The sequence below is a fragment of the Chiloscyllium plagiosum genome, unplaced genomic scaffold (genome assembly GCF_037043375.1).
Source record: "Chiloscyllium plagiosum isolate Xiang-an unplaced genomic scaffold, Cpla_swu_hap1 HiC_scaffold_28, whole genome shotgun sequence".
Taxonomy (NCBI): Eukaryota; Metazoa; Chordata; class Chondrichthyes; order Orectolobiformes; family Hemiscylliidae; genus Chiloscyllium; species Chiloscyllium plagiosum.
In genome coordinates, this window is record NW_028270166.1 from 44,551,111 (window position 1) to 44,579,081 (window position 27,971).

General features: G+C 50.3%; 17 non-coding genes across 17 annotated transcripts; all 17 read left to right on the forward strand.

The window, feature by feature from the left end:
- The first annotated feature begins 8,884 nt into the window (after positions 1-8,884).
- Positions 8,885-8,957, forward strand: trnak-cuu (transfer RNA lysine (anticodon CUU)). Its single transcript has one exon. It is a non-coding gene; the product is annotated as a tRNA-Lys (tRNA).
- Positions 8,958-10,051: 1,094 nt separating this feature from the next.
- On the forward strand, positions 10,052-10,124 carry trnak-cuu (transfer RNA lysine (anticodon CUU)). Its single transcript has one exon. It is a non-coding gene; the product is annotated as a tRNA-Lys (tRNA).
- A 1,094-nt stretch (positions 10,125-11,218) lies between these two features.
- Positions 11,219-11,291, forward strand: trnak-cuu (transfer RNA lysine (anticodon CUU)). The gene has a single exon. It is a non-coding gene; the product is annotated as a tRNA-Lys (tRNA).
- Positions 11,292-12,385: 1,094 nt separating this feature from the next.
- trnak-cuu (transfer RNA lysine (anticodon CUU)) lies at positions 12,386-12,458 on the forward strand. Its single transcript has one exon. It is a non-coding gene; the product is annotated as a tRNA-Lys (tRNA).
- Positions 12,459-13,552: 1,094 nt separating this feature from the next.
- On the forward strand, positions 13,553-13,625 carry trnak-cuu (transfer RNA lysine (anticodon CUU)). The gene has a single exon. It is a non-coding gene; the product is annotated as a tRNA-Lys (tRNA).
- Positions 13,626-14,719: 1,094 nt separating this feature from the next.
- trnak-cuu (transfer RNA lysine (anticodon CUU)) lies at positions 14,720-14,792 on the forward strand. The gene has a single exon. It is a non-coding gene; the product is annotated as a tRNA-Lys (tRNA).
- A 1,094-nt stretch (positions 14,793-15,886) lies between these two features.
- Positions 15,887-15,959, forward strand: trnak-cuu (transfer RNA lysine (anticodon CUU)). The gene has a single exon. It is a non-coding gene; the product is annotated as a tRNA-Lys (tRNA).
- Positions 15,960-17,053: 1,094 nt separating this feature from the next.
- On the forward strand, positions 17,054-17,126 carry trnak-cuu (transfer RNA lysine (anticodon CUU)). Its single transcript has one exon. It is a non-coding gene; the product is annotated as a tRNA-Lys (tRNA).
- Positions 17,127-18,220: 1,094 nt separating this feature from the next.
- Positions 18,221-18,293, forward strand: trnak-cuu (transfer RNA lysine (anticodon CUU)). Its single transcript has one exon. It is a non-coding gene; the product is annotated as a tRNA-Lys (tRNA).
- A 1,094-nt stretch (positions 18,294-19,387) lies between these two features.
- trnak-cuu (transfer RNA lysine (anticodon CUU)) lies at positions 19,388-19,460 on the forward strand. The gene has a single exon. It is a non-coding gene; the product is annotated as a tRNA-Lys (tRNA).
- A 1,094-nt stretch (positions 19,461-20,554) lies between these two features.
- Positions 20,555-20,627, forward strand: trnak-cuu (transfer RNA lysine (anticodon CUU)). The gene has a single exon. It is a non-coding gene; the product is annotated as a tRNA-Lys (tRNA).
- A 1,094-nt stretch (positions 20,628-21,721) lies between these two features.
- Positions 21,722-21,794, forward strand: trnak-cuu (transfer RNA lysine (anticodon CUU)). The gene has a single exon. It is a non-coding gene; the product is annotated as a tRNA-Lys (tRNA).
- A 1,094-nt stretch (positions 21,795-22,888) lies between these two features.
- On the forward strand, positions 22,889-22,961 carry trnak-cuu (transfer RNA lysine (anticodon CUU)). The gene has a single exon. It is a non-coding gene; the product is annotated as a tRNA-Lys (tRNA).
- A 1,094-nt stretch (positions 22,962-24,055) lies between these two features.
- On the forward strand, positions 24,056-24,128 carry trnak-cuu (transfer RNA lysine (anticodon CUU)). The gene has a single exon. It is a non-coding gene; the product is annotated as a tRNA-Lys (tRNA).
- Positions 24,129-25,222: 1,094 nt separating this feature from the next.
- On the forward strand, positions 25,223-25,295 carry trnak-cuu (transfer RNA lysine (anticodon CUU)). The gene has a single exon. It is a non-coding gene; the product is annotated as a tRNA-Lys (tRNA).
- A 1,094-nt stretch (positions 25,296-26,389) lies between these two features.
- On the forward strand, positions 26,390-26,462 carry trnak-cuu (transfer RNA lysine (anticodon CUU)). The gene has a single exon. It is a non-coding gene; the product is annotated as a tRNA-Lys (tRNA).
- A 1,094-nt stretch (positions 26,463-27,556) lies between these two features.
- trnak-cuu (transfer RNA lysine (anticodon CUU)) lies at positions 27,557-27,629 on the forward strand. The gene has a single exon. It is a non-coding gene; the product is annotated as a tRNA-Lys (tRNA).
- Positions 27,630-27,971: the final 342 nt, after the last annotated feature.

Here is a 27,971-nt window from a genome sequence, read left to right on the forward strand (position 1 = left end):
TTACATTCCAGTCACCAGAACCATTCCAAATCTGTAGATTTTTGCAGGATAGTGGACAGGACAAATATACTGGACACTTTATTCTGGGAGATGGTCACACCCCCTCGGTTTAAGTCTTCTAATTTCATCAATGGTCAGGGAAGGTTGGTGTCACTTCAAGTGAGGTGGGAAAGATGACACAGAGAGCAGGAATACAGGAGCATTTGCCCAACAGGTTTGAATTTTTGGATGGTAATAAGGGCTGCAAGGATGAATGATCTGTGATGGAAGAAGATTCAAGCTGGGAAATAAGAAAGAGTGTAATGGTAGCCGGTGACAGTATAGTGAGGGGGATTGAAAGTGTTCTCAACATTAAATAACAAGTTCAGATAGTAGTGTTTTCCCCCCGTGACAAGCACATCAGATCTGACCCAGAGTAGAATTTGCAGGTTGCAAGGGAGGATCCAGTGGTCCACATTGATACCAATGACACAGATCGAACATAAGAAAGAGGTTCTGCTGCAGGAGCATGAGATACAGTCATACAGTCATAGAGATGTATAGAACAGAAACAGACCCTTCGGTCCAACTCATCCATACTGGCCAGATATCCCAACCCAATCTAGTCCCACCTGCCATCACCTGGCCCATATCTCTCCAAACCCCTCCTATTGTATGCCCATCCTGATGCCTTTTAAATGTTGCAATGTTAGATGATAAATTATAAAACTGGAATGTCAAATGTAATAATCTCTGGATTATTACCTGAGCCATATGCAACTTGGCAAAGGATGAATAAGAGTCAAGAACTGAACATGTGGGAGTAGGGGGTTCTGTATCATGGGGTGATAGCACCAGTACTTACGGAAAGTGGACTCTGTGCCATTAGGATCGTCTACACCTTCACTATGCTGGGACCAGTGGTCCCACATGCAACACAATGACTAAAATGGAGGGGGCTTTAGACTAAGGATGGCATAGTAGCTCATTGGTTAGCACTGCTGCCTCACAGTACCAGGGACCTGGGTTTGATTCCAGCCTCATGATGTGCAAACTCCAAACAGACATTCTCCCCATATCTGTGAGAGTTTCCTCCAGGTGCTCCGGTTACTTCCCACAGTGCCAAATGGTGCAGGTAAGGTGGATTGGCCATGCTAAATTGCCCTGTGTCCAGGGAAGTGCAGGATAGGTTAGCCATGGAAAATACAATGTTACTGGGTGAAAATACAGGGGGAATGGATCTGGGTGGGATGATCTTCGAACAGTCAATGTGCACTTGATGGGCCGAATGGCCTGCTTCCACACTGTTGGTGTTCTATAATTCTAAACAAAGGGGCTGAGGAACCAAGGGAGAAAATGATGACTGCAGATGCTGGAGATCATCAGGAAGGTCTTATGCCTGAAACACCGATTCTCCTACTCCTCAGATGCTGCCTGACTTGCTGTGCATTTCCAGCACCATAGTCTTGGCTGAGGAACCAAGCTTGGTTAAATGTAACAAATCAAGGAATGGAGTCAAGGCAGGACAGAAAAATACTATGTGGAATGCAGGCCAGAGAATGACAGGAAAGGACAGAAATAACATTAAGAAATAAACTTAAGTAGTCAAGACTAGATGCTGCAAATACAACAAAAACAAACTAAGTTAATGGTTCTGTATCCAAATGCTGGCAGCATTCATAACAAGCAAAATGAATTGTTGGTACACTGAAGTGAATGAATATGATCTGATTGTTTCATAATCTTGTAGTAGTTACGCCTTTACTGAATAGTAGAGGGGACTTGAAGAATTCTCCTAATTCATCTGTGTTTGTGTACCTTTATCAAGTTACCAAATGTTTGTGTGGAAATGCTAGCCACTTTTCTGAGTGCATTTCTGTTGCAGCTTGCTGTGGTTTAGGGCACAGGCATTGTGCTCAAAAGAAAGAACTTGATGATGAACTATAAAATAGATAAATTCTGTGTTATGATCGAGCCCTCCACTATCACCTGATGAAGGAGCGTCGCTCCGAAAGCTAGCGTGCTTCCAATTAAACCTGTTGGACTATAACCTGGTGTTGTGTGATTTTTTAACTTTAGAAAATAGAGGGCCCAGTTAAAACAGCCTCAGCTCTCACTCTGTGACTCTGACAGTCCAAGATCGCCATCTTCTGGCTAAATACAAGAGACAATTCAGTCTTTTGAGACAGGTTTTGCCTTAGCCACAACATTTTGACAGTTTCGTCATTCTTTGCTGCTTCTTGAAGTCTGTCCAGTCCTCTAATTCAGCACTCATGTTTGCAGAGCTGTAATGTTTTCTTTCTATTTAATGGTCTCCTGGGTTTATGCATTGAGCAATGGATGAAGGCTGTTTCGCAAGGAGCCTTTCGTTCAACAACAATTCTCTACTGGGCTATTAAATATCTTTTTAAAAAATGCCTCAAACTTTACTATGATACATCTTATCCCAGTTTCCCAGTTCACCTGAGTCAGGTCTGCCATCATATTCTCAGTTACCTTTAATTCATTTTAAATCACAAGTAATGGTCAGAGAATTGAGTACGGGAATTGTGACATTGTTTTATGGCTGTGTAAGATATTAATCTAAATGTGGCCTTGGCAATGTGTACAATTCGAGTTGCTTTGCTATATGAAGGATATTATTAAACTGGGAAGGGCAAAAAAGATTTACAAGGATGTTACTGAGACTGGATGAGATGAGCTATAAGGATAGGCTGGAATCTTTCTCCCTGATACAGTTCTGAGGGGTGACCTTATACAGGTTTATAAAATCATGAGGGGCATGGATAATCTGAATAGCTAAGATCTCTTCCCTAGGGAATGAGTCCAAAACTAGAGGTCATAGGATTAAGATGAGAAGGGAAAGACTTAAAAGGGTCCTAAGAGGCAACATTTTCAAAGAAGGGGTGGTGTAAAATGGAATAAATTGACCAAAAACATGGTAGCAGCAGATGCAATTACAACATTTAAAAGACATTAGGATAGGTACATGGGTAAGATAGGTTTAGTGGGATATGGGCCAAACACAAGCTGAAGGGACTAATTTAGTTGAGAAAACCTGGTTGGCATGGACAATTTGGGCTTAAGGGTTTCTGTGCTGCATGACTCTATGACACACAATCCATCATTTCAAACTCAACATTAATTTCCTTATGATCACTGTTGAAACAACTTGAGGCTGGTGTCATGAATTTTCTAATTAAAATATTGAGTCAATCTCAGTGAATCTTTCTCAATCAATTTCATCTCATCAAGCTTGGGCCCAAGCCTTTTACTATAACCAGTGGTCACTGAACCTGCAGCTTCTCAGAGACCAGAGCCAAAGTCATTCATTTAATCTGGAAAGGCTCCCCAATATAGGTTCTCAGTCTAGCTGAGGTCTTGCACTAACTTAAGGGTTGGAGTCCAGAGTGAACTTTGCTTAAAACCGGTTCTGCAATCATTGAAACAGTTGCACCAGCATCAACCTCCATTAGAAGCAGGTGACCATTTAATCAGATGTTTATTTTGATTGACTCTGGTTTGGATGTTGTTAAGCAATTTAACTGTTCTCAGCCAGATGGAAGAGGATTTTCCAGATGTGCACTTACATGGATATAGGTCCATGAGTTCTCTTACTGAATTTAGGTCTAATGGCACCTTTTTACTGGCTTGAGTCCTCAATTGGTAGCAACTACATCAACGTGCCAGCCTGGATCCTGAAGAAAGCTTGATTATTTGGCCAAGGCTTGGCTTTGTTTTCAGGTTTTGCTGTGGGGCAGACCTGCAGTCCCTCTGATCAGGATATGTCTTGAGTGAGGCTATGCAATTGTTTTCACTCAAGTGGTGTTCCCCAAGTTCAGTCTGACTCACAGGGGCGTCCACTTCCATTGGTGTGCACTGCAACTCATAGACTCAATTTGCCATATTTTCCAATGATAAAGCCAATTGTACTGCCCTTTGGAAGTCCTGATTTGGAGATGCTGGTGTTGGAAATCCAGTTGCTATTTAGCTAATAGATTATCTTTCATGGTTACATCATAAATCTCATTCGTGTTGCCCCTGAAATAACTCCAGAGGCCAGTATCCTGTCACCAAGTCACCCTTTATTGACATGTTGTGAGCCCTTGACACTGATCCAGCTGTCAGAGTGAGCAGGAATGTCTGACAATCCTGTTTACTGTATATTTCTCAACCAAGGCTCTCTGACTGGATCAGGTTAACAGCTCCAATACGGAAACTCATTCTGAGGTCCACCTGGCTGACAACATTGCAAACCCGGCAGCTGTCACCTCGAGGCTCCTTTACCATGAGATTATTGATCATTCCTATCTCCTTGCAAACTGCCACGTCTAAAATAGCTTGGTCACAGAAACACTGACTCATTTTTCCTGCTGTCTTTGTGAATTTTATTTTCCCAGTTTACCTTAAGTTTAAAGTCATCAATAATTATGTTGGTACATTGCTCAATTTTACCTCCTGTATGCTCTGCTCTTTGTCACTACTCTCAAGGACCTTATAAACTGTGACCTCTTATCTTTCCTACTCTTGTCTCCACCCAAGCTGATTTGACAGATGGATTTTTCAAGTTAAGACCATCCCTCAGTATTGAACTAATGCCAAACCTAATTAACAGAGCCAATGCACCAACCTTTCCTAGCTTGGCATGCCTCAAATACCCTTCAACACTCACATCCCAGTCTTTCTTACTTTTCGACTATATTTTTGTAATTCTTTTCAACCCATTTTCACAAACACCAATCACTGACAATTCATCCGAATGTGTTGTGCATTCAGCTACAGTGCCTTAAATTCATTCTCTTGACCATTTTTTTGCAATCAAGGCTCCATTCTACTGCTGCACTCTTATATTTGTATGTTCTGTCCCTATCTGACACACTTTTGAACTCATCACTCAAGATATTACCCTGCTCTATCATTTTGTTGTTTCCCGTCACTTTATGATGTCTCCCCTTCACTTGACCATGGGCCCCACTACTTAGTCATTGTCAGTGGCAACAATATGAGTGCAATTGCCCCCTTGGAAATTCTGTGTCATTGCTACTGGATTCTCTGGGTCCTTGTGCACCTGATGAGCCCAATCCTAGAGTCACATCTCCAAACATACATTTGGCATGTGTTTTTGTAATTTATATGCGTACTTATGTGTGTGTGTGTTTCATTGTGCTGACATATGTCCCTGTGTTTTTGTGTAGGTGTGCGTGTTAGCTTGTGTGTTTGTTTGCATATCTGCCATTATGAAATATGCCATTTCCACTCCTAATGGGGCAGCCTTAACTTGCTATTCCACATGAGTTCTTATAACTTCAGGAAGTGAATTCTTCGAACTCCAAAGTAATCCCTAATACCATCATGTGTTTGATCTATTTTCAATGCCTTTATCCACCGATCAAAATTACTTTGTTTGATTCTTTCAAACTCAACACATGTATATGTTTGATCAGGTTCCCTCCTTAGATTCATGAAATGTTGGCTGGAGGCTTCTGGTGTTAGCTCAAATGTACTTAGGATGGCATTTTTCACTCATCAGGACATTAATAATAGACCAAAACACATGACGCTCTGAGAGACAATTATTTTGGAGGAGTTCAAAAATTCACTTCCTGATGTAGTGAGAACTCACGTGGAAGTGCAGAGGTTTAAAATAGCAGGGTAAGCAGCTGAATTTATGATTGAGTTGGGTCATAAATTAATGTTTAGCATCCAACCTCGATTTCATTCTGTGAGGCATAGAAATTGAGGTCAAGAAAAGTACTCACATGGTAAGGAAAAAGTAGATCTCGGTGAAGATGATAAAGATAGCTTACTACAGGTATAAAAAGGAAAGCCAGGAAGGGAAAAGAGAAGTTGAAAACCTCAGGTATTTTCATTGCAATAAAGTAGGCCACATGGAGTCAGTGTTGGTGGGTTAGAAAAGCACTTGGGAAGATTGATGTAGGAAAACAGGATAAGCCAGTAAATTTTGTTAAAGTAGCAAAAAGCACAGTGGCGGCCAAAACGCTGCACCAGAAAGTACAACCTGGTCAGAGGTTGGTTGAGGAGGAAGTGCCAGATTTTCTTAAACTACTTACTTGCAAAGGTAAGATTTATTGCTAGCATTACCAGCAGTAGGTAATAACTTACAGTGTTAACAGATGTGGGATCGTGCCTCTCTTTGTGAGATGAGGAGATACGTAATTCAGAAGAACTATTGCCAGAAAAAACGCCAATTTGTGGAATTCATGGTAAGACAGGAAGTCTTCAATTTATGTAGAGTGAAGTTACAGTCTACCGTGACAAATGGAGAAGTGGTGGTAGGGGTACTGCAGGAACACTCGGTTCCAGGAATACAATTTCTCCTTGGTAACATATTAGCTGGATCACAGAAGTGGGTCTACTGTGGTTGAAAAGCCAGTAGAGAATCAGGCAACTAAGGCATTACAAGAAGTATATCCTAGAAATTTACCTGACTGTAATTACAAGGTCACAAAGCCAACAGTTGAAACAGGAGGACAAGTCAAAGAATACAAAAAGGAAGTTGATGTAGAACTATCAGACCATGTTTGATCAAATGGTTGAGACAAAACAGGAACACGTGGAAGACAAAGTGGATATTTTTAGCTCAAGGAATTTAACTGAATTACAACAAAGATGTAAAATTGATGCAATTACATTAGAAAGTGTACACAGAAGTGGAATCTGAGTTTATTCCCAAATGTTACCATCTAAAAAATGAACTGTTCGTGAGGAAATGGAGACCATCACATAGTCAGGCAGGTGAGAAATGAACAGACGTTCTACAAGTTGTATTACCATGGGTTAGAGAAAGGAGGCACTCCGGAGAGTGCATGAATTATCAGTAGTGGGTTATTTGGGGTAACACAAACTGAAGCTAAAATACAAAAACATTTTTACTGCCCTGGACTGCATAAGGATGTAGATGAATTTTGCCAGATATTTCACACGTGTCAGTTAATTGGAAAACCTCAGGCAAAGATAAAAAGCAGCACCTTTAATACCCATTCCTGCAATTGAGAAACCTTTTAACAAGTGCCATAATCGATTGTGTAGGACCCCAAACTAAAACCAAAAGTGGGAATCAGTATTTGTTAATACTGGACGTGTCCCCTAGATTTCCAAAGGTCATTTCATCACACAACATCACAGCTAAAATTAGAGACGAGTTACTCAAATTTTTCACTGGGTATGGACAACAACAAAACAATCACATCAAGGGGCAAATTTTACACTAAAACTTTTCGGTAAAGTAATGGATAGATGAGGAATAAAACAATTCAAAACAATGCATATCATCTGGAATTGCAAGGAGTGTTAAGACAATGTTAAGAGTTTACAGTCAAGATTAGACAGACGACTGGGAGAAAGGAATTCCTTTTGTTTTCTTTGCCATTTGCGATGCTCAAAATGAATCGACCAAATTCAGTAGACTTGATTTAGATTTTGCGCATGAGATGAAAGGGCCTCTGAAATTAAAGAAAAATAGGTAAATCAGAATTCAGAGACCACATGTTTGGACTGTGTCAAATTGTAGGGAGCAATTAAATGGAGCAGGAGTTGACTAGGCAGCACTTTAAAAAACCATAGCATGAGATTAAACAGGAAGCAGACAAGAAATCCTAACCTAAATTTTGCGAACAAAGCTGAAGTGTTGGTGTTACTTCCTGTGATAGGTAAACCTTTAAAAGTAAGGTGTAGAGGACGTTTTGTCAAATCAAAAGAAGAGTGAGTGAGGTGAACGATTTGACTCCAGGCAGAGATATCTGAGTGTTTTGTGAAATTGCTCAAAAGCGATTTCGAGATGGAATCAAAGCAAAAGGTCAATGATTTACTGGTTACGCAAAGTGAAGAAACACCATCAGAAAATACTTTGGCGGTGCTGTGTTGTAAGCTTGCTGATGGCTTTGCAAGCACAAGCCACTTTTGCCTGCATTTCCGAAATGTGGCAGTTGCTGCCAAACTCGCGGTGTTAATCCCGCAAAGCGTGGCTTCTGTTTGAATTGATCTCTTTCAGGTCCTCCAAATGTGCGTAATCAGAAATTAGCATCGAATCCCTCGACTGTGGAAACAGGCTCCCGACTCTCCCAGTAGTATCCCCCACACACCCAAACCCCTACCGCATGACTCTATTTACCCCGAACAAATGCACCGAACCTACGCATCCCTGAAAACAATGGGCAATTTAGCATGGCCAGAACACCTGACCTGCACACCTTTGGACTGTGGGAGGAAACCGGATCCGTCCGACGAAATCCACGCAGACACGGGTAGAATGTGCAAACTGCACACAGGTAGTCGCCCGAGGCTCGAATCCGACAAGGGTCCGTGGCGCTGGGAGGCAGCAGTGAAATCCTGATTCTATTTGCACGTGCTGAAGCTTCGATTTATGGACACTGCTGTCATCGATGGTCTGCTTTTTTAAAATCAAGTCAGACACTTCAAACGGAACCTTTCATGCACATCTTCCTTGTTTTGGAGCTGATGGTGATGTGGCAGTGCGTGTGGGAGTGTCGGTGCCTGCGGCTTGTGTTCGGGTGGATTGTGTCGAGCAGAGAGTGGATGCTGGGGGTAGGGACTGTGCGTGGTGTTGGAGGGATGATGATGAGGCCGTCTCATGAGCACCGTTCTTACTTTGGCGGTGCTGTGTTGTAAGCTTGCTGATGGCTTTGACGGTGCCAGAGGTGTGTGTTGAGGAGGGTTGTTACAGTAGAGAGAGGTCGGGGCGGCAATGGAATGGGGGTGATGAAGAGAGACAGCGGTTTGGAATCGGCCCTGCACAGTCGGGGCTGCCCGTCTTTCCGACTGAATTGTGTGGATTGTGTCAGAATGGCTGCGCGAGAGTGTGAAGCGCGAACGTCTTTTCCAGCTCAAGCAGGAAAAGCCGCAGCAGGGCGGCGGCTTGCCACGAGCCCGGGTAGCTCAGTCGGTAGAGCATCAGACTCTTAATCTGAGGGTCCAGGGTTCAAGTCCCTGCTCGGGCGGGTCGCTTTTAAATTGCACTGCCACGGGACAACAGCGAAGGCGTAGTGCGAGCAAATCAGACTGAATGGCCCTCACATTGTGGCGGTGGGAAGCAAGCACAGGCCACTTTTGCCTGCATTTCCGAAATGTGGCAGTTGCTGCCAAACTCGCGGTGTTTCTCCCGCAAAGCGTGGCTTCTGTTTGAATTGATCTCTTTCAGGTCCTCCAAATGTGCGTAATCAGAAATTAGCATCGAATCCCTCGACTGTGGAAACAGGCTCCCGACTCTCCCAGTAGTATCCCCCACACACCCAAACCCCTACCGCATGACTCTATTTACCCCGAACAAATGCACCGAACCTACACATCCCTGAAAACAATGGGCAATTTAGCATGGCCAGAACACCTGACCTGCACACCTTTGGACTGTGGGAGGAAACCGGATCCGTCCGACGAAATCCACGCAGACACGGGTAGAATGTGCAAACTGCACACAGGTAGTCGCCCGAGGCTCGAATCCGACAAGGGTCCGTGGCGCTGGGAGGCAGCAGTGAAATCCTGATTCTATTTGCACGTGCTGAAGCTTCGATTTATGGACACTGCTGTCATCGATGGTCTGCTTTTTTAAAATCAAGTCAGACACTTCAAACGGAACCTTTCATGCACATCTTCCTTGTTTTGGAGCTGATGGTGATGTGGCAGTGCGTGTGGGAGTGTCGGTGCCTGCGGCTTGTGTTCGGGTGGATTGTGTCGAGCAGAGAGTGGATGCTGGGGGTAGGGACTGTGCGTGGTGTTGGAGGGATGATGATGAGGCCGTCTCATGAGCACCGTTCTTACTTTGGCGGTGCTGTGTTGTAAGCTTGCTGATGGCTTTGACGGTGCCAGAGGTGTGTGTTGAGGAGGGTTGTTACAGTAGAGAGAGGTCGGGGCGGCAATGGAATGGGGGTGATGAAGAGAGACAGCGGTTTGGAATCGGCCCTGCACAGTCGGGGCTGCCCGTCTTTCCGACTGAATTGTGTGGATTGTGTCAGAATGGCTGCGCGAGAGTGTGAAGCGCGAACGTCTTTTCCAGCTCAAGCAGGAAAAGCCGCAGCAGGGCGGCGGCTTGCCACGAGCCCGGGTAGCTCAGTCGGTAGAGCATCAGACTCTTAATCTGAGGGTCCAGGGTTCAAGTCCCTGCTCGGGCGGGTCGCTTTTAAATTGCACTGCCACGGGACAACAGCGAAGGCGTAGTGCGAGCAAATCAGACTGAATGGCCCTCACATTGTGGCGGTGGGAAGCAAGCACAGGCCACTTTTGCCTGCATTTCCGAAATGTGGCAGTTGCTGCCAAACTCGCGGTGTTTCTCCCGCAAAGCGTGGCTTCTGTTTGAATTGATCTCTTTCAGGTCCTCCAAATGTGCGTAATCAGAAATTAGCATCGAATCCCTCGACTGTGGAAACAGGCTCCCGACTCTCCCAGTAGTATCCCCCACACACCCAAACCCCTACCGCATGACTCTATTTACCCCGAACAAATGCACCGAACCTACACATCCCTGAAAACAATGGGCAATTTAGCATGGCCAGAACACCTGACCTGCACACCTTTGGACTGTGGGAGGAAACCGGATCCGTCCGACGAAATCCACGCAGACACGGGTAGAATGTGCAAACTGCACACAGGTAGTCGCCCGAGGCTCGAATCCGACAAGGGTCCGTGGCGCTGGGAGGCAGCAGTGAAATCCTGATTCTATTTGCACGTGCTGAAGCTTCGATTTATGGACACTGCTGTCATCGATGGTCTGCTTTTTTAAAATCAAGTCAGACACTTCAAACGGAACCTTTCATGCACATCTTCCTTGTTTTGGAGCTGATGGTGATGTGGCAGTGCGTGTGGGAGTGTCGGTGCCTGCGGCTTGTGTTCGGGTGGATTGTGTCGAGCAGAGAGTGGATGCTGGGGGTAGGGACTGTGCGTGGTGTTGGAGGGATGATGATGAGGCCGTCTCATGAGCACCGTTCTTACTTTGGCGGTGCTGTGTTGTAAGCTTGCTGATGGCTTTGACGGTGCCAGAGGTGTGTGTTGAGGAGGGTTGTTACAGTAGAGAGAGGTCGGGGCGGCAATGGAATGGGGGTGATGAAGAGAGACAGCGGTTTGGAATCGGCCCTGCACAGTCGGGGCTGCCCGTCTTTCCGACTGAATTGTGTGGATTGTGTCAGAATGGCTGCGCGAGAGTGTGAAGCGCGAACGTCTTTTCCAGCTCAAGCAGGAAAAGCCGCAGCAGGGCGGCGGCTTGCCACGAGCCCGGGTAGCTCAGTCGGTAGAGCATCAGACTCTTAATCTGAGGGTCCAGGGTTCAAGTCCCTGCTCGGGCGGGTCGCTTTTAAATTGCACTGCCACGGGACAACAGCGAAGGCGTAGTGCGAGCAAATCAGACTGAATGGCCCTCACATTGTGGCGGTGGGAAGCAAGCACAGGCCACTTTTGCCTGCATTTCCGAAATGTGGCAGTTGCTGCCAAACTCGCGGTGTTTCTCCCGCAAAGCGTGGCTTCTGTTTGAATTGATCTCTTTCAGGTCCTCCAAATGTGCGTAATCAGAAATTAGCATCGAATCCCTCGACTGTGGAAACAGGCTCCCGACTCTCCCAGTAGTATCCCCCACACACCCAAACCCCTACCGCATGACTCTATTTACCCCGAACAAATGCACCGAACCTACACATCCCTGAAAACAATGGGCAATTTAGCATGGCCAGAACACCTGACCTGCACACCTTTGGACTGTGGGAGGAAACCGGATCCGTCCGACGAAATCCACGCAGACACGGGTAGAATGTGCAAACTGCACACAGGTAGTCGCCCGAGGCTCGAATCCGACAAGGGTCCGTGGCGCTGGGAGGCAGCAGTGAAATCCTGATTCTATTTGCACGTGCTGAAGCTTCGATTTATGGACACTGCTGTCATCGATGGTCTGCTTTTTTAAAATCAAGTCAGACACTTCAAACGGAACCTTTCATGCACATCTTCCTTGTTTTGGAGCTGATGGTGATGTGGCAGTGCGTGTGGGAGTGTCGGTGCCTGCGGCTTGTGTTCGGGTGGATTGTGTCGAGCAGAGAGTGGATGCTGGGGGTAGGGACTGTGCGTGGTGTTGGAGGGATGATGATGAGGCCGTCTCATGAGCACCGTTCTTACTTTGGCGGTGCTGTGTTGTAAGCTTGCTGATGGCTTTGACGGTGCCAGAGGTGTGTGTTGAGGAGGGTTGTTACAGTAGAGAGAGGTCGGGGCGGCAATGGAATGGGGGTGATGAAGAGAGACAGCGGTTTGGAATCGGCCCTGCACAGTCGGGGCTGCCCGTCTTTCCGACTGAATTGTGTGGATTGTGTCAGAATGGCTGCGCGAGAGTGTGAAGCGCGAACGTCTTTTCCAGCTCAAGCAGGAAAAGCCGCAGCAGGGCGGCGGCTTGCCACGAGCCCGGGTAGCTCAGTCGGTAGAGCATCAGACTCTTAATCTGAGGGTCCAGGGTTCAAGTCCCTGCTCGGGCGGGTCGCTTTTAAATTGCACTGCCACGGGACAACAGCGAAGGCGTAGTGCGAGCAAATCAGACTGAATGGCCCTCACATTGTGGCGGTGGGAAGCAAGCACAGGCCACTTTTGCCTGCATTTCCGAAATGTGGCAGTTGCTGCCAAACTCGCGGTGTTTCTCCCGCAAAGCGTGGCTTCTGTTTGAATTGATCTCTTTCAGGTCCTCCAAATGTGCGTAATCAGAAATTAGCATCGAATCCCTCGACTGTGGAAACAGGCTCCCGACTCTCCCAGTAGTATCCCCCACACACCCAAACCCCTACCGCATGACTCTATTTACCCCGAACAAATGCACCGAACCTACACATCCCTGAAAACAATGGGCAATTTAGCATGGCCAGAACACCTGACCTGCACACCTTTGGACTGTGGGAGGAAACCGGATCCGTCCGACGAAATCCACGCAGACACGGGTAGAATGTGCAAACTGCACACAGGTAGTCGCCCGAGGCTCGAATCCGACAAGGGTCCGTGGCGCTGGGAGGCAGCAGTGAAATCCTGATTCTATTTGCACGTGCTGAAGCTTCGATTTATGGACACTGCTGTCATCGATGGTCTGCTTTTTTAAAATCAAGTCAGACACTTCAAACGGAACCTTTCATGCACATCTTCCTTGTTTTGGAGCTGATGGTGATGTGGCAGTGCGTGTGGGAGTGTCGGTGCCTGCGGCTTGTGTTCGGGTGGATTGTGTCGAGCAGAGAGTGGATGCTGGGGGTAGGGACTGTGCGTGGTGTTGGAGGGATGATGATGAGGCCGTCTCATGAGCACCGTTCTTACTTTGGCGGTGCTGTGTTGTAAGCTTGCTGATGGCTTTGACGGTGCCAGAGGTGTGTGTTGAGGAGGGTTGTTACAGTAGAGAGAGGTCGGGGCGGCAATGGAATGGGGGTGATGAAGAGAGACAGCGGTTTGGAATCGGCCCTGCACAGTCGGGGCTGCCCGTCTTTCCTACTGAATTGTGTGGATTGTGTCAGAATGGCTGCGCGAGAGTGTGAAGCGCGAACGTCTTTTCCAGCTCAAGCAGGAAAAGCCGCAGCAGGGCGGCGGCTTGCCACGAGCCCGGGTAGCTCAGTCGGTAGAGCATCAGACTCTTAATCTGAGGGTCCAGGGTTCAAGTCCCTGCTCGGGCGGGTCGCTTTTAAATTGCACTGCCACGGGACAACAGCGAAGGCGTAGTGCGAGCAAATCAGACTGAATGGCCCTCACATTGTGGCGGTGGGAAGCAAGCACAGGCCACTTTTGCCTGCATTTCCGAAATGTGGCAGTTGCTGCCAAACTCGCGGTGTTTCTCCCGCAAAGCGTGGCTTCTGTTTGAATTGATCTCTTTCAGGTCCTCCAAATGTGCGTAATCAGAAATTAGCATCGAATCCCTCGACTGTGGAAACAGGCTCCCGACTCTCCCAGTAGTATCCCCCACACACCCAAACCCCTACCGCATGACTCTATTTACCCCGAACAAATGCACCGAACCTACACATCCCTGAAAACAATGGGCAATTTAGCATGGCCAGAACACCTGACCTGCACACCTTTGGACTGTGGGAGGAAACCGGATCCGTCCGACGAAATCCACGCAGACACGGGTAGAATGTGCAAACTGCACACAGGTAGTCGCCCGAGGCTCGAATCCGACAAGGGTCCGTGGCGCTGGGAGGCAGCAGTGAAATCCTGATTCTATTTGCACGTGCTGAAGCTTCGATTTATGGACACTGCTGTCATCGATGGTCTGCTTTTTTAAAATCAAGTCAGACACTTCAAACGGAACCTTTCATGCACATCTTCCTTGTTTTGGAGCTGATGGTGATGTGGCAGTGCGTGTGGGAGTGTCGGTGCCTGCGGCTTGTGTTCGGGTGGATTGTGTCGAGCAGAGAGTGGATGCTGGGGGTAGGGACTGTGCGTGGTGTTGGAGGGATGATGATGAGGCCGTCTCATGAGCACCGTTCTTACTTTGGCGGTGCTGTGTTGTAAGCTTGCTGATGGCTTTGACGGTGCCAGAGGTGTGTGTTGAGGAGGGTTGTTACAGTAGAGAGAGGTCGGGGCGGCAATGGAATGGGGGTGATGAAGAGAGACAGCGGTTTGGAATCGGCCCTGCACAGTCGGGGCTGCCCGTCTTTCCTACTGAATTGTGTGGATTGTGTCAGAATGGCTGCGCGAGAGTGTGAAGCGCGAACGTCTTTTCCAGCTCAAGCAGGAAAAGCCGCAGCAGGGCGGCGGCTTGCCACGAGCCCGGGTAGCTCAGTCGGTAGAGCATCAGACTCTTAATCTGAGGGTCCAGGGTTCAAGTCCCTGCTCGGGCGGGTCGCTTTTAAATTGCACTGCCACGGGACAACAGCGAAGGCGTAGTGCGAGCAAATCAGACTGAATGGCCCTCACATTGTGGCGGTGGGAAGCAAGCACAGGCCACTTTTGCCTGCATTTCCGAAATGTGGCAGTTGCTGCCAAACTCGCGGTGTTTCTCCCGCAAAGCGTGGCTTCTGTTTGAATTGATCTCTTTCAGGTCCTCCAAATGTGCGTAATCAGAAATTAGCATCGAATCCCTCGACTGTGGAAACAGGCTCCCGACTCTCCCAGTAGTATCCCCCACACACCCAAACCCCTACCGCATGACTCTATTTACCCCGAACAAATGCACCGAACCTACACATCCCTGAAAACAATGGGCAATTTAGCATGGCCAGAACACCTGACCTGCACACCTTTGGACTGTGGGAGGAAACCGGATCCGTCCGACGAAATCCACGCAGACACGGGTAGAATGTGCAAACTGCACACAGGTAGTCGCCCGAGGCTCGAATCCGACAAGGGTCCGTGGCGCTGGGAGGCAGCAGTGAAATCCTGATTCTATTTGCACGTGCTGAAGCTTCGATTTATGGACACTGCTGTCATCGATGGTCTGCTTTTTTAAAATCAAGTCAGACACTTCAAACGGAACCTTTCATGCACATCTTCCTTGTTTTGGAGCTGATGGTGATGTGGCAGTGCGTGTGGGAGTGTCGGTGCCTGCGGCTTGTGTTCGGGTGGATTGTGTCGAGCAGAGAGTGGATGCTGGGGGTAGGGACTGTGCGTGGTGTTGGAGGGATGATGATGAGGCCGTCTCATGAGCACCGTTCTTACTTTGGCGGTGCTGTGTTGTAAGCTTGCTGATGGCTTTGACGGTGCCAGAGGTGTGTGTTGAGGAGGGTTGTTACAGTAGAGAGAGGTCGGGGCGGCAATGGAATGGGGGTGATGAAGAGAGACAGCGGTTTGGAATCGGCCCTGCACAGTCGGGGCTGCCCGTCTTTCCGACTGAATTGTGTGGATTGTGTCAGAATGGCTGCGCGAGAGTGTGAAGCGCGAACGTCTTTTCCAGCTCAAGCAGGAAAAGCCGCAGCAGGGCGGCGGCTTGCCACGAGCCCGGGTAGCTCAGTCGGTAGAGCATCAGACTCTTAATCTGAGGGTCCAGGGTTCAAGTCCCTGCTCGGGCGGGTCGCTTTTAAATTGCACTGCCACGGGACAACAGCGAAGGCGTAGTGCGAGCAAATCAGACTGAATGGCCCTCACATTGTGGCGGTGGGAAGCAAGCACAGGCCACTTTTGCCTGCATTTCCGAAATGTGGCAGTTGCTGCCAAACTCGCGGTGTTTCTCCCGCAAAGCGTGGCTTCTGTTTGAATTGATCTCTTTCAGGTCCTCCAAATGTGCGTAATCAGAAATTAGCATCGAATCCCTCGACTGTGGAAACAGGCTCCCGACTCTCCCAGTAGTATCCCCCACACACCCAAACCCCTACCGCATGACTCTATTTACCCCGAACAAATGCACCGAACCTACACATCCCTGAAAACAATGGGCAATTTAGCATGGCCAGAACACCTGACCTGCACACCTTTGGACTGTGGGAGGAAACCGGATCCGTCCGACGAAATCCACGCAGACACGGGTAGAATGTGCAAACTGCACACAGGTAGTCGCCCGAGGCTCGAATCCGACAAGGGTCCGTGGCGCTGGGAGGCAGCAGTGAAATCCTGATTCTATTTGCACGTGCTGAAGCTTCGATTTATGGACACTGCTGTCATCGATGGTCTGCTTTTTTAAAATCAAGTCAGACACTTCAAACGGAACCTTTCATGCACATCTTCCTTGTTTTGGAGCTGATGGTGATGTGGCAGTGCGTGTGGGAGTGTCGGTGCCTGCGGCTTGTGTTCGGGTGGATTGTGTCGAGCAGAGAGTGGATGCTGGGGGTAGGGACTGTGCGTGGTGTTGGAGGGATGATGATGAGGCCGTCTCATGAGCACCGTTCTTACTTTGGCGGTGCTGTGTTGTAAGCTTGCTGATGGCTTTGACGGTGCCAGAGGTGTGTGTTGAGGAGGGTTGTTACAGTAGAGAGAGGTCGGGGCGGCAATGGAATGGGGGTGATGAAGAGAGACAGCGGTTTGGAATCGGCCCTGCACAGTCGGGGCTGCCCGTCTTTCCTACTGAATTGTGTGGATTGTGTCAGAATGGCTGCGCGAGAGTGTGAAGCGCGAACGTCTTTTCCAGCTCAAGCAGGAAAAGCCGCAGCAGGGCGGCGGCTTGCCACGAGCCCGGGTAGCTCAGTCGGTAGAGCATCAGACTCTTAATCTGAGGGTCCAGGGTTCAAGTCCCTGCTCGGGCGGGTCGCTTTTAAATTGCACTGCCACGGGACAACAGCGAAGGCGTAGTGCGAGCAAATCAGACTGAATGGCCCTCACATTGTGGCGGTGGGAAGCAAGCACAGGCCACTTTTGCCTGCATTTCCGAAATGTGGCAGTTGCTGCCAAACTCGCGGTGTTTCTCCCGCAAAGCGTGGCTTCTGTTTGAATTGATCTCTTTCAGGTCCTCCAAATGTGCGTAATCAGAAATTAGCATCGAATCCCTCGACTGTGGAAACAGGCTCCCGACTCTCCCAGTAGTATCCCCCACACACCCAAACCCCTACCGCATGACTCTATTTACCCCGAACAAATGCACCGAACCTACACATCCCTGAAAACAATGGGCAATTTAGCATGGCCAGAACACCTGACCTGCACACCTTTGGACTGTGGGAGGAAACCGGATCCGTCCGACGAAATCCACGCAGACACGGGTAGAATGTGCAAACTGCACACAGGTAGTCGCCCGAGGCTCGAATCCGACAAGGGTCCGTGGCGCTGGGAGGCAGCAGTGAAATCCTGATTCTATTTGCACGTGCTGAAGCTTCGATTTATGGACACTGCTGTCATCGATGGTCTGCTTTTTTAAAATCAAGTCAGACACTTCAAACGGAACCTTTCATGCACATCTTCCTTGTTTTGGAGCTGATGGTGATGTGGCAGTGCGTGTGGGAGTGTCGGTGCCTGCGGCTTGTGTTCGGGTGGATTGTGTCGAGCAGAGAGTGGATGCTGGGGGTAGGGACTGTGCGTGGTGTTGGAGGGATGATGATGAGGCCGTCTCATGAGCACCGTTCTTACTTTGGCGGTGCTGTGTTGTAAGCTTGCTGATGGCTTTGACGGTGCCAGAGGTGTGTGTTGAGGAGGGTTGTTACAGTAGAGAGAGGTCGGGGCGGCAATGGAATGGGGGTGATGAAGAGAGACAGCGGTTTGGAATCGGCCCTGCACAGTCGGGGCTGCCCGTCTTTCCTACTGAATTGTGTGGATTGTGTCAGAATGGCTGCGCGAGAGTGTGAAGCGCGAACGTCTTTTCCAGCTCAAGCAGGAAAAGCCGCAGCAGGGCGGCGGCTTGCCACGAGCCCGGGTAGCTCAGTCGGTAGAGCATCAGACTCTTAATCTGAGGGTCCAGGGTTCAAGTCCCTGCTCGGGCGGGTCGCTTTTAAATTGCACTGCCACGGGACAACAGCGAAGGCGTAGTGCGAGCAAATCAGACTGAATGGCCCTCACATTGTGGCGGTGGGAAGCAAGCACAGGCCACTTTTGCCTGCATTTCCGAAATGTGGCAGTTGCTGCCAAACTCGCGGTGTTTCTCCCGCAAAGCGTGGCTTCTGTTTGAATTGATCTCTTTCAGGTCCTCCAAATGTGCGTAATCAGAAATTAGCATCGAATCCCTCGACTGTGGAAACAGGCTCCCGACTCTCCCAGTAGTATCCCCCACACACCCAAACCCCTACCGCATGACTCTATTTACCCCGAACAAATGCACCGAACCTACACATCCCTGAAAACAATGGGCAATTTAGCATGGCCAGAACACCTGACCTGCACACCTTTGGACTGTGGGAGGAAACCGGATCCGTCCGACGAAATCCACGCAGACACGGGTAGAATGTGCAAACTGCACACAGGTAGTCGCCCGAGGCTCGAATCCGACAAGGGTCCGTGGCGCTGGGAGGCAGCAGTGAAATCCTGATTCTATTTGCACGTGCTGAAGCTTCGATTTATGGACACTGCTGTCATCGATGGTCTGCTTTTTTAAAATCAAGTCAGACACTTCAAACGGAACCTTTCATGCACATCTTCCTTGTTTTGGAGCTGATGGTGATGTGGCAGTGCGTGTGGGAGTGTCGGTGCCTGCGGCTTGTGTTCGGGTGGATTGTGTCGAGCAGAGAGTGGATGCTGGGGGTAGGGACTGTGCGTGGTGTTGGAGGGATGATGATGAGGCCGTCTCATGAGCACCGTTCTTACTTTGGCGGTGCTGTGTTGTAAGCTTGCTGATGGCTTTGACGGTGCCAGAGGTGTGTGTTGAGGAGGGTTGTTACAGTAGAGAGAGGTCGGGGCGGCAATGGAATGGGGGTGATGAAGAGAGACAGCGGTTTGGAATCGGCCCTGCACAGTCGGGGCTGCCCGTCTTTCCTACTGAATTGTGTGGATTGTGTCAGAATGGCTGCGCGAGAGTGTGAAGCGCGAACGTCTTTTCCAGCTCAAGCAGGAAAAGCCGCAGCAGGGCGGCGGCTTGCCACGAGCCCGGGTAGCTCAGTCGGTAGAGCATCAGACTCTTAATCTGAGGGTCCAGGGTTCAAGTCCCTGCTCGGGCGGGTCGCTTTTAAATTGCACTGCCACGGGACAACAGCGAAGGCGTAGTGCGAGCAAATCAGACTGAATGGCCCTCACATTGTGGCGGTGGGAAGCAAGCACAGGCCACTTTTGCCTGCATTTCCGAAATGTGGCAGTTGCTGCCAAACTCGCGGTGTTTCTCCCGCAAAGCGTGGCTTCTGTTTGAATTGATCTCTTTCAGGTCCTCCAAATGTGCGTAATCAGAAATTAGCATCGAATCCCTCGACTGTGGAAACAGGCTCCCGACTCTCCCAGTAGTATCCCCCACACACCCAAACCCCTACCGCATGACTCTATTTACCCCGAACAAATGCACCGAACCTACACATCCCTGAAAACAATGGGCAATTTAGCATGGCCAGAACACCTGACCTGCACACCTTTGGACTGTGGGAGGAAACCGGATCCGTCCGACGAAATCCACGCAGACACGGGTAGAATGTGCAAACTGCACACAGGTAGTCGCCCGAGGCTCGAATCCGACAAGGGTCCGTGGCGCTGGGAGGCAGCAGTGAAATCCTGATTCTATTTGCACGTGCTGAAGCTTCGATTTATGGACACTGCTGTCATCGATGGTCTGCTTTTTTAAAATCAAGTCAGACACTTCAAACGGAACCTTTCATGCACATCTTCCTTGTTTTGGAGCTGATGGTGATGTGGCAGTGCGTGTGGGAGTGTCGGTGCCTGCGGCTTGTGTTCGGGTGGATTGTGTCGAGCAGAGAGTGGATGCTGGGGGTAGGGACTGTGCGTGGTGTTGGAGGGATGATGATGAGGCCGTCTCATGAGCACCGTTCTTACTTTGGCGGTGCTGTGTTGTAAGCTTGCTGATGGCTTTGACGGTGCCAGAGGTGTGTGTTGAGGAGGGTTGTTACAGTAGAGAGAGGTCGGGGCGGCAATGGAATGGGGGTGATGAAGAGAGACAGCGGTTTGGAATCGGCCCTGCACAGTCGGGGCTGCCCGTCTTTCCTACTGAATTGTGTGGATTGTGTCAGAATGGCTGCGCGAGAGTGTGAAGCGCGAACGTCTTTTCCAGCTCAAGCAGGAAAAGCCGCAGCAGGGCGGCGGCTTGCCACGAGCCCGGGTAGCTCAGTCGGTAGAGCATCAGACTCTTAATCTGAGGGTCCAGGGTTCAAGTCCCTGCTCGGGCGGGTCGCTTTTAAATTGCACTGCCACGGGACAACAGCGAAGGCGTAGTGCGAGCAAATCAGACTGAATGGCCCTCACATTGTGGCGGTGGGAAGCAAGCACAGGCCACTTTTGCCTGCATTTCCGAAATGTGGCAGTTGCTGCCAAACTCGCGGTGTTTCTCCCGCAAAGCGTGGCTTCTGTTTGAATTGATCTCTTTCAGGTCCTCCAAATGTGCGTAATCAGAAATTAGCATCGAATCCCTCGACTGTGGAAACAGGCTCCCGACTCTCCCAGTAGTATCCCCCACACACCCAAACCCCTACCGCATGACTCTATTTACCCCGAACAAATGCACCGAACCTACACATCCCTGAAAACAATGGGCAATTTAGCATGGCCAGAACACCTGACCTGCACACCTTTGGACTGTGGGAGGAAACCGGATCCGTCCGACGAAATCCACGCAGACACGGGTAGAATGTGCAAACTGCACACAGGTAGTCGCCCGAGGCTCGAATCCGACAAGGGTCCGTGGCGCTGGGAGGCAGCAGTGAAATCCTGATTCTATTTGCACGTGCTGAAGCTTCGATTTATGGACACTGCTGTCATCGATGGTCTGCTTTTTTAAAATCAAGTCAGACACTTCAAACGGAACCTTTCATGCACATCTTCCTTGTTTTGGAGCTGATGGTGATGTGGCAGTGCGTGTGGGAGTGTCGGTGCCTGCGGCTTGTGTTCGGGTGGATTGTGTCGAGCAGAGAGTGGATGCTGGGGGTAGGGACTGTGCGTGGTGTTGGAGGGATGATGATGAGGCCGTCTCATGAGCACCGTTCTTACTTTGGCGGTGCTGTGTTGTAAGCTTGCTGATGGCTTTGACGGTGCCAGAGGTGTGTGTTGAGGAGGGTTGTTACAGTAGAGAGAGGTCGGGGCGGCAATGGAATGGGGGTGATGAAGAGAGACAGCGGTTTGGAATCGGCCCTGCACAGTCGGGGCTGCCCGTCTTTCCTACTGAATTGTGTGGATTGTGTCAGAATGGCTGCGCGAGAGTGTGAAGCGCGAACGTCTTTTCCAGCTCAAGCAGGAAAAGCCGCAGCAGGGCGGCGGCTTGCCACGAGCCCGGGTAGCTCAGTCGGTAGAGCATCAGACTCTTAATCTGAGGGTCCAGGGTTCAAGTCCCTGCTCGGGCGGGTCGCTTTTAAATTGCACTGCCACGGGACAACAGCGAAGGCGTAGTGCGAGCAAATCAGACTGAATGGCCCTCACATTGTGGCGGTGGGAAGCAAGCACAGGCCACTTTTGCCTGCATTTCCGAAATGTGGCAGTTGCTGCCAAACTCGCGGTGTTTCTCCCGCAAAGCGTGGCTTCTGTTTGAATTGATCTCTTTCAGGTCCTCCAAATGTGCGTAATCAGAAATTAGCATCGAATCCCTCGACTGTGGAAACAGGCTCCCGACTCTCCCAGTAGTATCCCCCACACACCCAAACCCCTACCGCATGACTCTATTTACCCCGAACAAATGCACCGAACCTACACATCCCTGAAAACAATGGGCAATTTAGCATGGCCAGAACACCTGACCTGCACACCTTTGGACTGTGGGAGGAAACCGGATCCGTCCGACGAAATCCACGCAGACACGGGTAGAATGTGCAAACTGCACACAGGTAGTCGCCCGAGGCTCGAATCCGACAAGGGTCCGTGGCGCTGGGAGGCAGCAGTGAAATCCTGATTCTATTTGCACGTGCTGAAGCTTCGATTTATGGACACTGCTGTCATCGATGGTCTGCTTTTTTAAAATCAAGTCAGACACTTCAAACGGAACCTTTCATGCACATCTTCCTTGTTTTGGAGCTGATGGTGATGTGGCAGTGCGTGTGGGAGTGTCGGTGCCTGCGGCTTGTGTTCGGGTGGATTGTGTCGAGCAGAGAGTGGATGCTGGGGGTAGGGACTGTGCGTGGTGTTGGAGGGATGATGATGAGGCCGTCTCATGAGCACCGTTCTTACTTTGGCGGTGCTGTGTTGTAAGCTTGCTGATGGCTTTGACGGTGCCAGAGGTGTGTGTTGAGGAGGGTTGTTACAGTAGAGAGAGGTCGGGGCGGCAATGGAATGGGGGTGATGAAGAGAGACAGCGGTTTGGAATCGGCCCTGCACAGTCGGGGCTGCCCGTCTTTCCTACTGAATTGTGTGGATTGTGTCAGAATGGCTGCGCGAGAGTGTGAAGCGCGAACGTCTTTTCCAGCTCAAGCAGGAAAAGCCGCAGCAGGGCGGCGGCTTGCCACGAGCCCGGGTAGCTCAGTCGGTAGAGCATCAGACTCTTAATCTGAGGGTCCAGGGTTCAAGTCCCTGCTCGGGCGGGTCGCTTTTAAATTGCACTGCCACGGGACAACAGCGAAGGCGTAGTGCGAGCAAATCAGACTGAATGGCCCTCACATTGTGGCGGTGGGAAGCAAGCACAGGCCACTTTTGCCTGCATTTCCGAAATGTGGCAGTTGCTGCCAAACTCGCGGTGTTTCTCCCGCAAAGCGTGGCTTCTGTTTGAATTGATCTCTTTCAGGTCCTCCAAATGTGCGTAATCAGAAATTAGCATCGAATCCCTCGACTGTGGAAACAGGCTCCCGACTCTCCCAGTAGTATCCCCCACACACCCAAACCCCTACCGCATGACTCTATTTACCCCGAACAAATGCACCGAACCTACACATCCCTGAAAACAATGGGCAATTTAGCATGGCCAGAACACCTGACCTGCACACCTTTGGACTGTGGGAGGAAACCGGATCCGTCCGACGAAATCCACGCAGACACGGGTAGAATGTGCAAACTGCACACAGGTAGTCGCCCGAGGCTCGAATCCGACAAGGGTCCGTGGCGCTGGGAGGCAGCAGTGAAATCCTGATTCTATTTGCACGTGCTGAAGCTTCGATTTATGGACACTGCTGTCATCGATGGTCTGCTTTTTTAAAATCAAGTCAGACACTTCAAACGGAACCTTTCATGCACATCTTCCTTGTTTTGGAGCTGATGGTGATGTGGCAGTGCGTGTGGGAGTGTCGGTGCCTGCGGCTTGTGTTCGGGTGGATTGTGTCGAGCAGAGAGTGGATGCTGGGGGTAGGGACTGTGCGTGGTGTTGGAGGGATGATGATGAGGCCGTCTCATGAGCACCGTTCTTACTTTGGCGGTGCTGTGTTGTAAGCTTGCTGATGGCTTTGACGGTGCCAGAGGTGTGTGTTGAGGAGGGTTGTTACAGTAGAGAGAGGTCGGGGCGGCAATGGAATGGGGGTGATGAAGAGAGACAGCGGTTTGGAATCGGCCCTGCACAGTCGGGGCTGCCCGTCTTTCCTACTGAATTGTGTGGATTGTGTCAGAATGGCTGCGCGAGAGTGTGAAGCGCGAACGTCTTTTCCAGCTCAAGCAGGAAAAGCCGCAGCAGGGCGGCGGCTTGCCACGAGCCCGGGTAGCTCAGTCGGTAGAGCATCAGACTCTTAATCTGAGGGTCCAGGGTTCAAGTCCCTGCTCGGGCGGGTCGCTTTTAAATTGCACTGCCACGGGACAACAGCGAAGGCGTAGTGCGAGCAAATCAGACTGAATGGCCCTCACATTGTGGCGGTGGGAAGCAAGCACAGGCCACTTTTGCCTGCATTTCCGAAATGTGGCAGTTGCTGCCAAACTCGCGGTGTTTCTCCCGCAAAGCGTGGCTTCTGTTTGAATTGATCTCTTTCAGGTCCTCCAAATGTGCGTAATCAGAAATTAGCATCGAATCCCTCGACTGTGGAAACAGGCTCCCGACTCTCCCAGTAGTATCCCCCACACACCCAAACCCCTACCGCATGACTCTATTTACCCCGAACAAATGCACCGAACCTACACATCCCTGAAAACAATGGGCAATTTAGCATGGCCAGAACACCTGACCTGCACACCTTTGGACTGTGGGAGGAAACCGGATCCGTCCGACGAAATCCACGCAGACACGGGTAGAATGTGCAAACTGCACACAGGTAGTCGCCCGAGGCTCGAATCCGACAAGGGTCCGTGGCGCTGGGAGGCAGCAGTGAAATCCTGATTCTATTTGCACGTGCTGAAGCTTCGATTTATGGACACTGCTGTCATCGATGGTCTGCTTTTTTAAAATCAAGTCAGACACTTCAAACGGAACCTTTCATGCACATCTTCCTTGTTTTGGAGCTGATGGTGATGTGGCAGTGCGTGTGGGAGTGTCGGTGCCTGCGGCTTGTGTTCGGGTGGATTGTGTCGAGCAGAGAGTGGATGCTGGGGGTAGGGACTGTGCGTGGTGTTGGAGGGATGATGATGAGGCCGTCTCATGAGCACCGTTCTTACTTTGGCGGTGCTGTGTTGTAAGCTTGCTGATGGCTTTGACGGTGCCAGAGGTGTGTGTTGAGGAGGGTTGTTACAGTAGAGAGAGGTCGGGGCGGCAATGGAATGGGGGTGATGAAGAGAGACAGCGGTTTGGAATCGGCCCTGCACAGTCGGGGCTGCCCGTCTTTCCTACTGAATTGTGTGGATTGTGTCAGAATGGCTGCGCGAGAGTGTGAAGCGCGAACGTCTTTTCCAGCTCAAGCAGGAAAAGCCGCAGCAGGGCGGCGGCTTGCCACGAGCCCGGGTAGCTCAGTCGGTAGAGCATCCGACTCTTAATCTGAGGGTCCAGGGTTCAAGTCCCTGCTCGGGCGGGTCGCTTTTAAATTGCACTGCCACGGGACAACAGCGAAGGCGTAGTGCGAGCAAATCAGACTGAATGGCCCTCACATTGTGGCGGTGGGAAGCAAGCACAGGCCACTTTTGCCTGCATTTCCGAAATGTGGCAGTTGCTGCCAAACTCGCGGTGTTTCTCCCGCAAAGCGTGGCTTCTGTTTGAATTGATCTCTTTCAGGTCCTCCAAATGTGCGTAATCAGAAATTAGCATCGAATCCCTCGACTGTGGAAACAGGCTCCCGACTCTCCCAGTAGTATCCCCCACACACCCAAACCCCTACCGCATGACTCTATTTACCCCGAACAAATGCACCGAACCTACACATCCCTGAAAACAATGGGCAATTTAGCATGGCCAGAACACCTGACCTGCACACCTTTGGACTGTGGGAGGAAACCGGATCCGTCCGACGAAATCCACGCAGACACGGGTAGAATGTGCAAACTGCACACAGGTAGTCGCCCGAGGCTCGAATCCGACAAGGGTCCGTGGCGCTGGGAGGCAGCAGTGAAATCCTGATTCTATTTGCACGTGCTGAAGCTTCGATTTATGGACACTGCTGTCATCGATGGTCTGCTTTTTTAAAATCAAGTCAGACACTTCAAACGGAACCTTTCATGCACATCTTCCTTGTTTTGGAGCTGATGGTGATGTGGCAGTGCGTGTGGGAGTGTCGGTGCCTGCGGCTTGTGTTCGGGTGGATTGTGTCGAGCAGAGAGTGGATGCTGGGGGTAGGGACTGTGCGTGGTGTTGGAGGGATGATGATGAGGCCGTCTCATGAGCACCGTTCTTACTTTGGCGGTGCTGTGTTGTAAGCTTGCTGATGGCTTTGACGGTGCCAGAGGTGTGTGTTGAGGAGGGTTGTTACAGTAGAGAGAGGTCGGGGCGGCAATGGAATGGGGGTGATGAAGAGAGACAGCGGTTTGGAATCGGCCCTGCACAGTCGGGGCTGCCCGTCTTTCCTACTGAATTGTGTGGATTGTGTCAGAATGGCTGCGCGAGAGTGTGAAGCGCGAACGTCTTTTCCAGCTCAAGCAGGAAAAGCCGCAGCAGGGCGGCGGCTTGCCACGAGCCCGGGTAGCTCAGTCGGTAGAGCATCAGACTCTTAATCTGAGGGTCCAGGGTTCAAGTCCCTGCTCGGGCGGGTCGCTTTTAAATTGCACTGCCACGGGACAACAGCGAAGGCGTAGTGCGAGCAAATCAGACTGAATGGCCCTCACATTGTGGCGGTGGGAAGCAAGCACAGGCCACTTTTGCCTGCATTTCCGAAATGTGGCAGTTGCTGCCAAACTCGCGGTGTTTCTCCCGCAAAGCGTGGCTTCTGTTTGAATTGATCTCTTTCAGGTCCTCCAAATGTGCGTAATCAGAAATTAGCATCGAATCCCTCGACTGTGGAAACAGGCTCCCGACTCTCCCAGTAGTATCCCCCACACACCCAAACCCCTACCGCATGACTCTATTTACCCCGAACAAATGCACCGAACCTACACATCCCTGAAAACAATGGGCAATTTAGCATGGCCAGAACACCTGACCTGCACACCTTTGGACTGTGGGAGGAAACCGGATCCGTCCGACGAAATCCACGCAGACACGGGTAGAATGTGCAAACTGCACACAGGTAGTCGCCCGAGGCTCGAATCCGACAAGGGTCCGTGGCGCTGGGAGGCAGCAGTGAAATCCTGATTCTATTTGCACGTGCTGAAGCTTCGATTTATGGACACTGCTGTCATCGATGGTCTGCTTTTTTAAAATCAAGTCAGACACTTCAAACGGAACCTTTCATGCACATCTTCCTTGTTTTGGAGCTGATGGTGATGTGGCAGTGCGTGTGGGAGTGTCGGTGCCTGCGGCTTGTGTTCGGGTGGATTGTGTCGAGCAGAGAGTGGATGCTGGGGGTAGGGACTGTGCGTGGTGTTGGAGGGATGATGATGAGGCCGTCTCATGAGCACCGTTCTTACTTTGGCGGTGCTGTGTTGTAAGCTTGCTGATGGCTTTGACGGTGCCAGAGGTGTGTGTTGAGGAGGGTTGTTACAGTAGAGAGAGGTCGGGGCGGCAATGGAATGGGGGTGATGAAGAGAGACAGCGGTTTGGAATCGGCCCTGCACAGTCGGGGCTGCCCGTCTTTCCTACTGAATTGTGTGGATTGTGTCAGAATGGCTGCGCGAGAGTGTGAAGCGCGAACGTCTTTTCCAGCTCAAGCAGGAAAAGCCGCAGCAGGGCGGCGGCTTGCCACGAGCCCGGGTAGCTCAGTCGGTAGAGCATCAGACTCTTAATCTGAGGGTCCAGGGTTCAAGTCCCTGCTCGGGCGGGTCGCTTTTAAATTGCACTGCCACGGGACAACAGCGAAGGCGTAGTGCGAGCAAATCAGACTGAATGGCCCTCACATTGTGGCGGTGGGAAGCAAGCACAGGCCACTTTTGCCTGCATTTCCGAAATGTGGCAGTTGCTGCCAAACTCGCGGTGTTTCTCCCGCAAAGCGTGGCTTCTGTTTGAATTGATCTCTTTCAGGTCCTCCAAATGTGCGTAATCAGAAATTAGCATCGAATCCCTCGACTGTGGAAACAGGCTCCCGACTCTCCCAGTAGTATCCCCCACACACCCAAACCCCTACCGCATGACTCTATTTACCCCGAACAAATGCACCGAACCT